The sequence below is a fragment of the Giraffa tippelskirchi genome, chromosome X (assembly GCF_054371585.1).
Source record: "Giraffa tippelskirchi isolate mGirTip1 chromosome X, T2T-mGirTip1v1.2.pri, whole genome shotgun sequence".
Taxonomy (NCBI): Eukaryota; Metazoa; Chordata; class Mammalia; order Artiodactyla; family Giraffidae; genus Giraffa; species Giraffa tippelskirchi.
Window position 1 is genome coordinate 40,666,935 of NC_137289.1, and position 13,473 is coordinate 40,680,407.

Here is a 13,473-nt window from a genome sequence, read left to right on the forward strand (position 1 = left end):
GGCATCACCGACTCAATGGACATGAGTTTGTGTAAACTCTGGGAGTGGGTGATGGACAGGGAGGCCTGGCGTGCTGCAGTCCATGGGATCGCAGAGTCGGACATGACTCAGCGACTGAACTGAACTGAACTGATACCCTTCTAGAGCACTTTGTTTCCTGTTACCATAGCCGCCAACTCCCCTGAGTACCTGGTGCTGCCAGAACCCCTGCAACCCAAGCAAGTGCACCACCTCCACACCTGGCCCTCACAGGGGAAACCCAACTCCTCCAGGGCAGCCTCAGGTGCAAACCCCAGTGGACGACCCACATGCAGAGGTGGAAATGAAACCACAATAGAAACCCAGGGGCAGTGCGGCTAAGGAAGAAGACCCCAGACCTTCCCACCAGCTGTACAAGCTGAAGATTCAATCCGCAGATTCTGTGCCTATGGAATATATAAAAGGTCATCGAGAGCTCCCACAAAAGAAAACGCACTAGTTCTGATAGCTGTGGACGTTGGAGACAAGAACACAGAAGATAGGACCAGATTAGAATCTGAGCTGCCCCCACAGCAGGTCCAGACAGCAGCACAGTGTTAGAGGGGTTTCTAGGGAGGTGAGGTGAACTGTGACTCCCAGCGAGGGAAAGGATTCTGACAGCAGTGACTCAAGAAAAACATTGATTATTTTTGTTTTGACTTGTTCTGTAGATTCTTTTGGATTTTTTTTTCTTTTGTCTCCCCTTCCCCCCCTCCCATTGTAGTTGTTGTAAATGTTCTCTCATAAGATTTCTCTAACTTTCCACAAAACACCAAATAATGTTCTTGATAATTGGACTCACATTTCCTAAATATTTACTGCAGTGACCAAGGAGAGCCCTGGAGGTATAATAGCCCATCAGAATTCTTCTTTTTTGGACCAAAAGATACAGACCTTCATTGCCCATTCTTGAAAAGGCACTGTCCACTTCATACCTGTACTACTCAGGGAGGCTCTCTCTAGTATCTTGCCCAAGGACCTCAATTCTTTTCCTTTATCTCATGAGGTTCTGCCAGTTTCAAGAAAGTGTTTTGTTTTTTTTGTCCTGTAGAGCCCTGTCCCTCTCCTGAAGGGCTCAGGAAAAGTTTGATTTTGTGGATTATCAGGATTTCATCTCAATGTTTGGCTGACAGTGGTGTACTTACAGATTCTTATATCCTACACAACAGGAAATAATTACAACTGTAGGTGTAAAGAATACTTTGCAGCAATTGAAAATGATACACTATCTTCTCGCTCACACAGAGAAAAAGAAATAAAATACGAAAACAAAATTACTGAACAATCACAGAACTGTGAAAATGACTGTGGTGGGGCCACCTTGTTTCTCATAAGTGGTCACCAGTGTTCTCTAAATAAGATGGAAGAGGCAGGAGATATGCCCACAATTAATTCAAAATACATATCTCCTAAGGGTTGATTTTCTGCCTCTAAAATTAATGTATCTGTGCCATAAACACTCATACTCAAATGTGATCATAATTGGAGATAGAGTATTTACCAAGTGATCAAGTTAAAATGCATTCATTAGAGTAGGTTTTAATCCAAATGACTTATATCTATATAATAAGGGAAAATCAGACATAGATACATACATATAGGGAAGAAAACGTGGGGAGGCATAGGGAGACTTCAGCTATCTACAAGCCAAGAAAAGTGGCCAGGAACGGAGGCCCGTTATGCATTCACACCTTGCATAAAATCCAACTCAGATGAAACCTTGATTTGGGCTTAGAGCCTCCACAAGTATGAGACAATACATGAATGTTGTTTAAGTGACCCAATCACTAGCATTTTGTACAGGAGCTCTAGAATACTTGAAAGTGTTGAAAGTATTAGTCGCTCAGTTGTGTCCAACTCTTTGTGACTCCATGGACTGTAGCCTGCCTCGCCCTTCTGTCCATGGAATTTTCTAGTCAAGAACGCTGGAGTGGGATTCCATTTCCTACTCCACGGGATCTTCTGGACCCAGGGATTGAACCTGAGTCTCCTGCATTGCAAGTGGATTCTTTACTATTTGGCCATTTTCTAATACTCATATGATATTTAAATGATCTTAACTAGTTTTATAAAATGAACAATACAGTAGATAAATAATCATACTTGTTACACTACTGTCACTAGACCCGAACACACCAGGAAGACCATTATTGGTTTAGTCAGGATAACCTCACTGTAGAGTGGCTCAGTGACCGTGGCTACCAGTTTGACTCCCTCCTTGGCTGACATGGAGTCAACATGAACTTTTTAGCTTCTCTGACTGAATGCCCTCAGCATCCCTATGATGTTAAGCTGAAAATCATCAAGATTTTCCACTTCAAAAACAACAGAATAAGGGCTAGAAAAGAATGACATTAGATCATCTGAACGAGTTAGGGTAGAAACTTCTGATTCTAGGCAGTGTGAAATGAGGTTTTTCTCCTGAAATTTTTTGTTGCACTTAACTTCTATGCTGTGTTGGGGTCCTCTTTTTAAGGGAATCCATAAACAATGGTAATGTTGAAAAGGTTTCTGAATGGGGTATGCCTATCCCATCAACACCACCATCCACGAGTTGAGACTTGCAATTGTTAATTCAGCTATGAAGCCATTTCCCTTATTTTGCCTTTACAGTGAACCACAACATTGCAAGGTGATTCCTCACTAGGTTCTCTTATTTCCTCAATCATCAACTGAAGTGAATAATTACTAGTGTTACTCCCCCTTCCAATCTTCAACATCAAACTGCTTTTCCCTTCTCCATCCTAGATTTTCTGTGTATCAGAGTCCTTTGAGGTCCCAATTATCTCTTCAAAACCCAATTGTTTTGTATTTTTAATGTTTTTTTTATAACTGATGTATTCATTTAATTTCTGAATTTACAAATGTGAAAGAAACACAGGTCATTAAGATATCTAATGGATTCTATTTCTTAAAATGACTTCATACACAATATATGTATTAGATTTAGGTCTTTAGTCCATTTTGAGTTTATTTTTGTATATGCTGTTAGGGAATGTTCTAATTTTACTTTATTGCATGTAGCTATCCAATTATCCCTGCAGCACCTATTGAAGAGACTGTCTTCTCTCCACTGTATATTCTTCTGTTTTTTTATTATAGATTAGTTGACCATAGCACATAGGTTTATTTCTGGGCTCTCTCTTCTGTTCCACGTGTCTGTTTTTGTGCCGATACTACACTGACTGGATTAATGTAGTTTTCTGATATAGTTCGAAGTCAGGGAACCTGATTCCTCCAGTTCTGCTCTTCTTCCTTAAGACTGTTTTGGCGATTCAGGGTCTTTCGTCTTTCCATACAAAATTTAAAATGGTCTGTTCTAGTTTTGTGGAAAATGCCCCGGTATTTTCACAGCAATTGCACTGAGTATGTGGATTGCCTTGGATAGCATGTTTATTTTAACAATATCAATTCTTCCCATCCATAAACAAGGTAAACCTTTCCCTCTGTTTGTATTATCTTCACTTTCTTTGATCAGGGTTTTACTTTTTCTATGTACAGGTCTTTCACCACCTTAGATACGTTTACTCCTAGCTGCTTTATTTATCATTTTATTCATTTTATCTCACCCTGGTGGCTTTTCAGCAATAAGAGTGATCATTTTTTGAGAAATAACCGCTATAAATCATTAATCAATTCCAGTATGTGTGGTACTTGGGGGACCTATATAATGTTTAAGAAAACAATTTAAAATTTGAAAAATGTTAAATATTTTCACTGTGTATGTGTAAGTATTCCTATTTCTGTTTGTGTTCTGTATTTGGAGAATGGGATTTTGTCAGTCTCTTCAAATTGATCATTGGTTTTGATAAGTTTCGGAGATAATAGCTGGTCAATTAATTCTTAGGATTTTCAGGAGCACTCTGCTGAGGAAGCCAGGACATTCTGCTCATGCCACTGCAGGTCAATCAGGAGAAGATTCTGTGTTGGAGTAAAATATCCACCAAGTGACCTGAGTCTCTCTGATGCCTGAAAGAGCTTGAGTTATGGAGGTCAGTCAGACTCTCTCAGGAAGCTCTAACTGATTATTTCATTTTTCAACTTCAGTGACTTTGGTGACATCTTTCAAACTTCTCATGCATCAATAGTAGACATAAGTCAGCTGAGGTGAATGGATGCCTGTTTCCTACATGGGGCAGAGTTCAAAGATTTTTCTGGTGGAGGTCACGGAAAGTTTGAAGATACCACTGATTTTGGCTGACTGGGGGTTAAGCGTGGGGGAGGGGCGTGGCAGGAGTTGGGAGGTGGGACATCCAGTGAGAAGTGACATGGGCTGCCATAGTAACAGGCCTCCCTGCTTTGCATTTTATCCAATCAGATATGGACAGTGTCTGTGACGTCAGGGAACGCAGGGCCTATAAACTCGGCCAACGGCCTTCAACGCCCGCACTGGTCTTCCCTCTGAGCCATGGGGGGTGGTGTCTCCCACAAGGCTGAACCAGCCTCTGACAACTCTCAGGAAGATCTGAGCACCAGAGAAACTGGCACCTCCGAAATTGAGCCCTCGGAAACAGAGCCCTCCAGACCAGAGTCGTCTGATGCCGAGCCAAAGAAGGCAAAGCGGAAGACGGCTAAGAGCCGCCGTCGCCGTCGCCGTCGCCGCCGCTCCCGTCCGGACGACTTCTTGAGCTTCGCCATCTATTTCCGCAGGCTGCTGAGGCAAGTCCATCCGGGCCTGAGTCTCTCCCGTGAGGCCGTGAACATCATGGATTCGTTCGTGAAGGATATGTTTGAGCGGATCGCCGAAGAGGCCTGGCGCCTGGCCCGCTCCAACAAGCACCGCACCATCACAAATCATGACATCCAGACAGCTGTTCGTCTTCTCTTGCCTGGAGAGATCGGCAAGCATGCCATGTCCGAGGCCACTAAAGCGATCATCAGATACAACAGCTGCAGATAAACTGCCTCAGGACCGCCTGAACATCGCAAACCAGACTTTTCTTCTCTCACTTGGAGAGAAAAGACCTGTAGCGATGAAGAGGCACATTTCCACCCCAACGAAAACATTAAAAACTTCATTAACTTTGCTTCAATGTGTGTCGGATGTGTCATTCGTTCGATGGAAAATCGTGTACTTTTTTCTTAGCGTATTGCAACTCGTCACTTTCCTAAATGGTTATATCTATTTGTGGTTTCTCAGCGATTTTAGGGATCTTTATGGTCAAAATGGTTTCCCGAAAAGTTTCATCGGCCTTTTTCATTTTCATTCTCCCACCTATACTTAGGTACCATCCAGAGATTTTTATGTGGTGTATAGCAACCGATAAAGAACAGTGTGGTCTTCCCGGGTGGCTCAGCAGTAAAGAATGCGCCTGCAATGCAGGAGTCGCAGGAGAGGCAGGTTCGATCCCTGGGTCATAAAGATCCCCGGGAGGAGGGCATGGCAACCCTCTCCAGTATGCTTTCCTAGAGAATCCCATGGACAGAGGAGCCTGGTGGGCTATAGTCCACAGGGTCTGCAAAGAGTCGGGCACCACTGTCGCGAGGTAGCACGCATGGACACAAAGAGCAGTGTGTGTGTGTGTGTGTGTGTGTGTGTGTGTGTGTGTGTTCAGTCACTCAGTCATATCTGACTCTTTCTGACCTCATGGCCAGGAGCCCGCCAGGCTCCTCTCTCCGTGCAATTTTCCAAGCAAGAATACTGAACTGGTTGCCATTTCCTACTCCAGGGGATCTTTCTGACCATGGGATAGAAACCATGTCTCTTTCGTCTCGTGCATTGGCAGGTGGATTCTTTACCACTGCACCAGCAGTAGCAGATATAAAAATCACACTTACCCATTCTATCTCTTCAATCCCAATTCACTTCCATGTGTAAAATAGGACTCAAACACAGTGTAAAATGAGAAAATTCTAAATTTCTGGAATCAAGCACCATATCTTATGAAATTACCTTATCTAGATTTCTCTTATCCTATTTTTTTGTTTGCAAACTAGAACATTTGGCTTTAAAAAAAAAAAAAATCCGGACTGAATTGCAAACTTGCAGGGATGATGGGATAGTCCAGTGACAGTGAATGCAGCGACAGTCTCCACAGTAGCAGCCAATGAGGGACTGGTAGCCCATGAGCCAAAGCAATTGGCCAAACATATGGTGGAGTGAGGAGGGCTGAACAAATAACAACCTTCCTGTGGCACTCAGCCTAGAGATGGAGCGGGAAGGTGGGGTGATAGTTTCCCTGATGTTTTTCCATTCAAGCACCTGCTTTTAACCATGGCGATGTAAGTACAGGTATCCATTTCTTGGGGCTTCCCAGGTGGCGCTAGTGGTAAAGAAACTGCCTTCTTATGTGGGAAACGTTAAGAGCCACGGATTCAATCCCTGGATTGGGAAGATGCCCTGGAAAAAGGCATGGCAACCCACTCCAGTATTCTTGCTGGAAAATCCCATGGACAGAGGAGCCTAGCGGGCTTCAATCCGTAGGGTCTCAAAGAGTCGGACACGACTGAAGCGGCTTAGCATACACGCCATCCATTTCTTGGGTCTTCCCAAGTGGCGCCGGTAGTAAAGAACCTGCCTGCAATGCAGGAGACACAGGAGACCCAGGTTCTATCCCTAAGTGGAGAAGGTTCCCTGGAGGAGGGCATGGAAACCCACTCCAGTACTCTTTCCTGGATAATTCCCAGGGACAGAGGAGCCTGGTGGGCCACAGTTCATAGGGTCACAAAGAGTCGGACACAACTGAAGAGATTTAGCACACATGCATGCATCCATTTCTTGTTGTGGGACATGTCTCTAGCACCTTGCATCAAAGTAAGAAGGAGGACGATGTTCAGCAATTAAGAGAAATAAGATGACTCCTTCTTCTACCTCAAGTATTTGACTGCTAATGCTTATGATAATATTTACTGAAATTAATGTCCATTGTGATTCCTTCTTGGTGCATTGACATTTTTATTTCTATAAGTATATTGCTGCATTTCAAAGTAGTTGGTGATTTCCCTATTCCTTTTATTTTTGTTTGAGATACTTTTTGTGATTTTAGTTAATTAATTTTTTATTGAAGGATTATTGCTTTACAGAATTTTGCTGTTTTCTGTCAAACATCAACATAAATCAGCCTAGGGGATACATATATCCCCTCCCTTTTGGAACTCTCTCCCATCTCCCTCCCCATCCCACCCCTCTGGGTTGATACAGAGCCCCTGGTTGAGTTTCCTGAGCCATACAGCAAATTCCCCTTGGCTATCTCTTTTACACATGGTAATGTAAGTTTCCATGTTACTCTTTCCATACATCTCACCCTCTCCTCCCCTTTCCCCATGTCCATAATTCTATTCTCCTATTTCTTTTTTAAAAGATTGATTTCAAGCTTACTACATCCTTGGAGAGAGAGAAAGCACACTGTGATTTCAGTCCTTTGTAATTTACAATGGTTTTCATTAGAACTTAATATTTCATTTTAAACTATTCACTTTGAACTTTAAGCAACAAGGATATGCTATACAGTACAGAGGAATATACCAACTATCTAATAATAAATGTAAACAGAGTATAATATATAAAACAACTGAATTGCTATGTTGTAAATCTGAACAAATATAATATTGCAACTCATGAATACATCCACAAAAAAAGAAATTAAAGTTAAAAACAATTTATCAGTACCACTGTTATTGGATGTAGAAATCTGTGAAGGATGTGATTCTCAGCAAAACAATGAGAGAAAAACTAGGAGGATCTACAAAATTCCAACCTCTTGATCCCAGCTGTAGTGTTTTCTCGAGGTCAGTCATGATAGAGTTCGGTAAGTTCTAAATTATTTTCCTAGCAATTTCATTTCCCAGTTTATTCTCATTCTCCCAAAGTGTACTATGGAGTTCTTCAGAAGCAGTTTATGTGTGATATGCAGTAGATAAAGTGAAGAAACTGATATACGCATCCACTACCTCTATCACACTTATCCCACATATCCCAGTTTATTTACATATTTTCCACATATCCTAGTTAATGAAACATTTAAATATATAAATGGGGACTGATATATAGTATAGAAATGGCAAAACAAACATTTCACACACATTTCAATTTTCTAATTCCCTGGTTTTTTGAAATTATTTTTAAAATTCATACAGAAGAACAAGATGGCAGAGGAATAGGTGGACGCGGAGTACATCTCTCTCCACAGATACATCAGGAATATACCTTCAGACACAGAGGTGCATGCAGAACACCAGCTGAGAGTGGACAGGAGTCCCTGACTAGTGGAAAATAATATATAGACCCACCCAAACCTTGGTAGGATGAAGGGACTAGGGAAAAACAGAAGTGTTAGTAGGACTGGACCTGCCTTCAGCAGGTGGGGGAACTGAAGCAAGGGTCCGATCCCCACGTCGGGGCAATTGTCGGAGTCAGAGGAGAAACATTTAAGGATGAGAGTGAAACAGCTGATCTGTGGCAGCCTAAGTGGGATGAGAATCAGACAGTCCTTGCAGCCATACATACCCAAGACGGGGATGCAGATCCCCTGGAAGGTGCAGCGGCTGGTAGCTGGAGTTTAGGGATTGTGGAGCAATCCTAAAGCGAGGGCTGCTCTTGACTGTGGAGAGACTGATCAAGGGGATATGAGGGAGGAGACTGTGGTGGCAAATGCCTGTGGAGGAAAGTCGGGCAGCCACGGAAGCTAGGCGATACTGCTGAGTCACGTTTGGCGGTGGAGCCATCACCATAGCCTCTCTCTTCCCACACTGCCAGCATTGGCAGCTGAACAATAGAGAGGCTGGCCCAGCAAGCACCTGACGCACTGAATTACAGAGGAGGACCCCATCCAGGGTGCCCCTTTAAGTGCCTGATGCGCCAGTCTACGGAGTAGGACCCAGCCAGGGGGGCCCCTCTGTGTGCCCGATGTGCCAAACAACAGAGAAGGTCCCCAGGCAACGAAGCCCTCTAAGTGCCTGAACGGGTGGAGTTACGGAGAAAGACTGGCCAAAGAGGCCTTCTGATCGCCAGCTACAAGAGGCTTGAGAAAAGACTGATAGGGCCATAAGTCTTGCGGTGGAGGCAGTCCGTGTCCCTGCACACTTGGCGCTGCCATGGTCCCTGCAAGCCAAGCAGCTGTGCCACCTTCACGGTCAACTCTTACTGGGGCAGAGCTGCCACAGGCAAAAACAGTCTTGTGCCTCTGCATGCGGGGTCGCTTCAGTAGTGTCCTACTCTTTGCAACCCTGGAGACTGTGGCCTGCCAGGCTTCTCTGTCAAGGAGCGGCGTTCTCCAGACAAGAATACTGGAGTGTGTTGGCTAATACTGGTTTCGCGGTTGCGTGGCATGGAGCGGCCCTGAGGAGATACCCCATGTCCAAGGTCAGAGAAGCCCCAGCAAGATGGTAGGCGCTGGAGCGACTTTGAAGAGATACCCCACGTCCAAGGGCAGAGAAGCCCTAGCAAGACGGTAGGAGGGGCAAATTCACATTTAGAATCAAACCTCATCCCCGCCAGAGATGCTCAGAGGGCTCAAATCAACCTTGTGCACGCCAGGACCCAGAGCCCCCACAGAGACTGAGACAGAACTGCGTTTGAGTGTCTCCTGTGTAGGTACGGGTCAGCAGTGGACTGCCGCAGGGGCAGGGGCCCTGGGTGCAGCAGACTTGGCTATGGCATAAGCCCTCTTGGAGGGGGTCGCCATTAGCCTGACCACAGAGCCGCCAGATCTTACACAGGACTGGGAAATAGACTCTTGAAGGGCACAAACAGAACCTTGTGCACACCAGGACCCAGGAGAAAGGAGCACTGACCCCACAAGAGACTGACCCAGACTTGCCTGGGAGTGTGCAGGAGTCTCCAGTGGAGATGTGGGTTGGTGGTGGCCTGCTGCAGGGTTGGGGGCACTGAGTGTAGCAGTACATGCATGGGGCCTTTTGAAGGAGGTCGCCATTATCTTCATTACCTCCACCATAGTTTGGCCCCAGGTAAATAAGAAAGAGCGAGCACAGCTCCACCCATCAACAGAAAGGTGGATTAAAGATTTACTGAGCATGCCTCTGCCCATCAGAACAAGACCCAGTTTCCCCCTCAGTCAGTCTCTCCCATCAGGAAGCTTCCATAAGCCTCTTATGCTTCTCCATCAGAGGGCAGACAGACTGAAACCACAATCACAGAAAACTAACCAACCTGATCACATGGACCACAGCCTTGTCCAACTCAGTGAAACTATGAGACATGCCGTGTAGGGCCACCCAAGAAGGACAGGTCATCGTGGAGAGTTCAGCCAAAATGTGGTCCACTGGAGAAGGGAATGGCAAACTACCTCAGTATTCTTGCCTTGAGAACCCCAGGAACAGTATGAAAAGGCAAAAGCATAGGACACTGAAAGATGAACTCCCCAGCGGGTAGGTGCCCCCTGGAGATCAGTGGAGAAATAACTCCAGAAAGAATGAAGAGATGGAGCCAACGCAAAAACAACACCCAGTTGTGGATGTGACTGGTGATGGAAAGAAAGTCCGATGCTGTAAAGAGCTATATTGCACAGGAACCTGGAATGTTAGGTCCATGAATCAAGGTAAATTGGAAGTGGTCAAACAGGAGATGGCAAGTGTGAATGTCGACATTTTAGGAATCAGAGAACTAAAGCAGACTGGAATGGTTGAATTTAACTCAGATGACCATTATATCTACTACTGTGGGCAAGAATCCCTTAGAAGAAAGGGAGTAGCCATCATAGTCAACAAAAGAGTCTGAAATGCAGTACTTGGATGAAATCCCAAAAACGACAGAATGATCTCTGTTTGTTTCCAAGGCAACCATTCAATATCAGAGTAACCCAAGTCTATGCCCTGACCAGTAATGCTGAAGAAACTGAAGTTGAACGGTTCTATGAGACCTACAAGACCGTCTAGAACTAACACACCCAAAATATGTCCTTTTCATTACAGGGGACTGGAATGCAATAGTAGGAAGTCAAGAGATACCTGAAGTAACAGGAACATTTGGCCTTGAAGTACAGAATGAAGCAGCGCAAAGACTCATAGAGTTTTGCCAAGAGAACGCACTGGTCATAGCAAACACCCTGTTCGAACAACACAAGAGCAGACTCTACACATGGACTTCACCAGATGGTCAACACCGAAATCAGATTGGTTATATTCTTTGCAGCCAAAATGGAGAAGCTTTATACAGTCAGCAAAAACAAGACTGGGAGCTGACTGTGGCTCAGATCGTGAAGTCTTTATTGAAAAATTCCCACTTGAATTGAAGAAAGTAGGGAAAACCACTAGACTATTCAGGTATGACCTAAATCAAATCCCTTACGAGTATACAGTGGAAGTGACAAATAGCTTCGAGGGATTAGACCTGACAGACAGAGTGCCTGAAGAACTATGGACGGAGGTTCCCGAACTTGTACAGGAGACAGGGATCAAGACCATCTCCAAGAAAAAGAAATGCAAAAAAAGTAAAATGGCTGTCTGAAGAGGCTTTACAAAGGGCTGTGTAAAGAAGAGAAGTGAAAAGCAAAGGAGACAAAGAAAGATATACCCATTTGAATGCAGAGTTCCAAAGAATAGCAAGGAGAGTTAAGAAAGCCTTCTTTAGTGATCAGTGCAAAGAAAGAGAGGAAAACGATAGAATGGGAAAGACGAGAGATCTCTTCAAGAAAATTAGAGATACCAAGGGAACATTTCATGCGAAGATGGGCACAGTAAAGGACAAAAATGGTATAGACCTAACAGAAGCAGACGATAGTAAGAAGAGGTGGCAAAAATACACAGAAGCACTATACAAAAAGGATCTTCATGACCTAGATAATCACGATGCCATGATCACTCACCTAGAGCCAGACATCCTGGAATGTGAAGTCAAGTGGGCCTTAGGAAGCATCACTATGAACAAAGCTAGTGGAGGTGATGGAATTCCAGTTGAGCTATTTCAAATCCGAAAAGATGATGCTGTGAAACCAGTGGACTCAATACGCCTTCAAAATTGGAAAACTCGGCAGCGGCCACACAACTGGAAAAGGTCAGTTTTCATTCCAGTTGCTAAGAAAGGCAATGCCAAAGAATGGTCAAACTACTGAACAATGCACTCATCTCACACGCTAGTAAAGTAATGCTCAAAATTCTCCAAACCAGGCTTCAACAATATGTGAACCATGAACTTCCAGATGTTCAAGCTGGTTTTCGAAAAGGCAGAGGAACCAGGGATCAAATTGCCAACATCCGCCGGATCATCAAAAAAGCAAGAGAGTTCGAGAAGAGCATCTATTTCTGCTTTATTGAGTATGCCAAAGCCTTTGACTGTGTGCATCTCAAGAAACTGTGTAAAATTCTGAAAGAGAAGGGAACCCCAGCCCACCTGATCTGCCTCTTGAGAAATCGGTATGCAGATCAGGGAGCAACAGTTAGAACCGGACATGGAACAACAGACTGGTTCCAAATAGGAAAAGGAGTATATCAAGGCTGTATATTGTCACCCTGCTTATTTAACTTATATGCAGAGTACATCATGAGAAACGCTGGGCTGGATGAAGCACATGCTGGAATCAAGATTACCGGGAGAAATATCAATAACCTCAGATATAAAGATGACACCACCCTTATGGCACAAAGTGAAGAAGAACTAAAGAGCCTCTTAATGAAAGTGAAAGAGGAGAGTGAAAAAGTTTGCTTAAACATTCAGAGAACTCATGCCGTCTGGTACCATCACTTCATGGCAAATAGATGGGGAAAGAGTGGAAACAGTGGCAGACTTTATATTTTTGGGCTCCAAAATCACTGCAGATTGTGACTTCAGCCAGGAAATTAAAAGATGCTTACTCCTTGGAAGAAAAGCTATGACCAACCTAGACAGCATATTAAAAAGCAGAGACATTACTTTGCCAACAAAGGTCCATCTAGTCAAGGCTTTGGTTTCTCCAGGAGTCATGTATGGATGTGAGAGTTGGACTATAACGAAAGCTGAGCGTGGAAGAATTGATGCTTTTGAACTGTGGTGTTGGGGAAGACTCTTGAGAGACCCTTGGACAGCAAGAAGATCCAACCAGTCCATCCTAAAGGAGATCAGCCCTGGGTGTTCATTGGAAGGAGTGATGTTGAAGCTGGAACTCCAGTACTTTGGCCACCTGATGCGAAGATCTGACTCATTTGAAAAGACCCTGATGCTGGGAAAGATTGAAGGTGGGAGGAGAAGGGGACGGCAGAGGATGAGATGGTTGGATGGTATCACCAACTCAATGGACATGAGTTTGGGGAAACTCCGGGAGTTGGTGATGGACAGGGAGGCCTGGCGTGCTGCCGTCCAAGGGGTCGCAAAGAGTCGGACACGACTGACATTGACTGACTGAATAAACTGAACTGAACTGATGTACCCATGGGTTAGTTAGACAAACAACATCAGAACATTGCAGTTTAAGGAAGAGAGCATTTTCTTGCAGGGCCATGCAAGGAGATGGGTGGCTTATGCCTTTAACAATCCTGAACTTTCCAAACACTTTCAAGAATGCCCACTTATACAAAACTTGAGGG

General features: G+C 44.3%; 1 protein-coding gene and 1 pseudogene across 36 annotated transcripts in view; one reads left to right on the forward strand and one right to left on the reverse strand.

The window, feature by feature from the left end:
• The window catches only part of LOC145537074 (histone-lysine N-methyltransferase PRDM7-like), a 50,641-nt gene that overhangs the window by 23,436 nt on the left and 13,732 nt on the right, over positions 1-13,473 (reverse strand). The window lies entirely within an intron of this gene.
• Positions 4,405-5,051, forward strand: LOC145537075 (histone H2B pseudogene; annotated as a pseudogene). The gene has a single exon (XR_014076164.1). The product of XR_014076164.1 is annotated as a histone H2B pseudogene (transcript).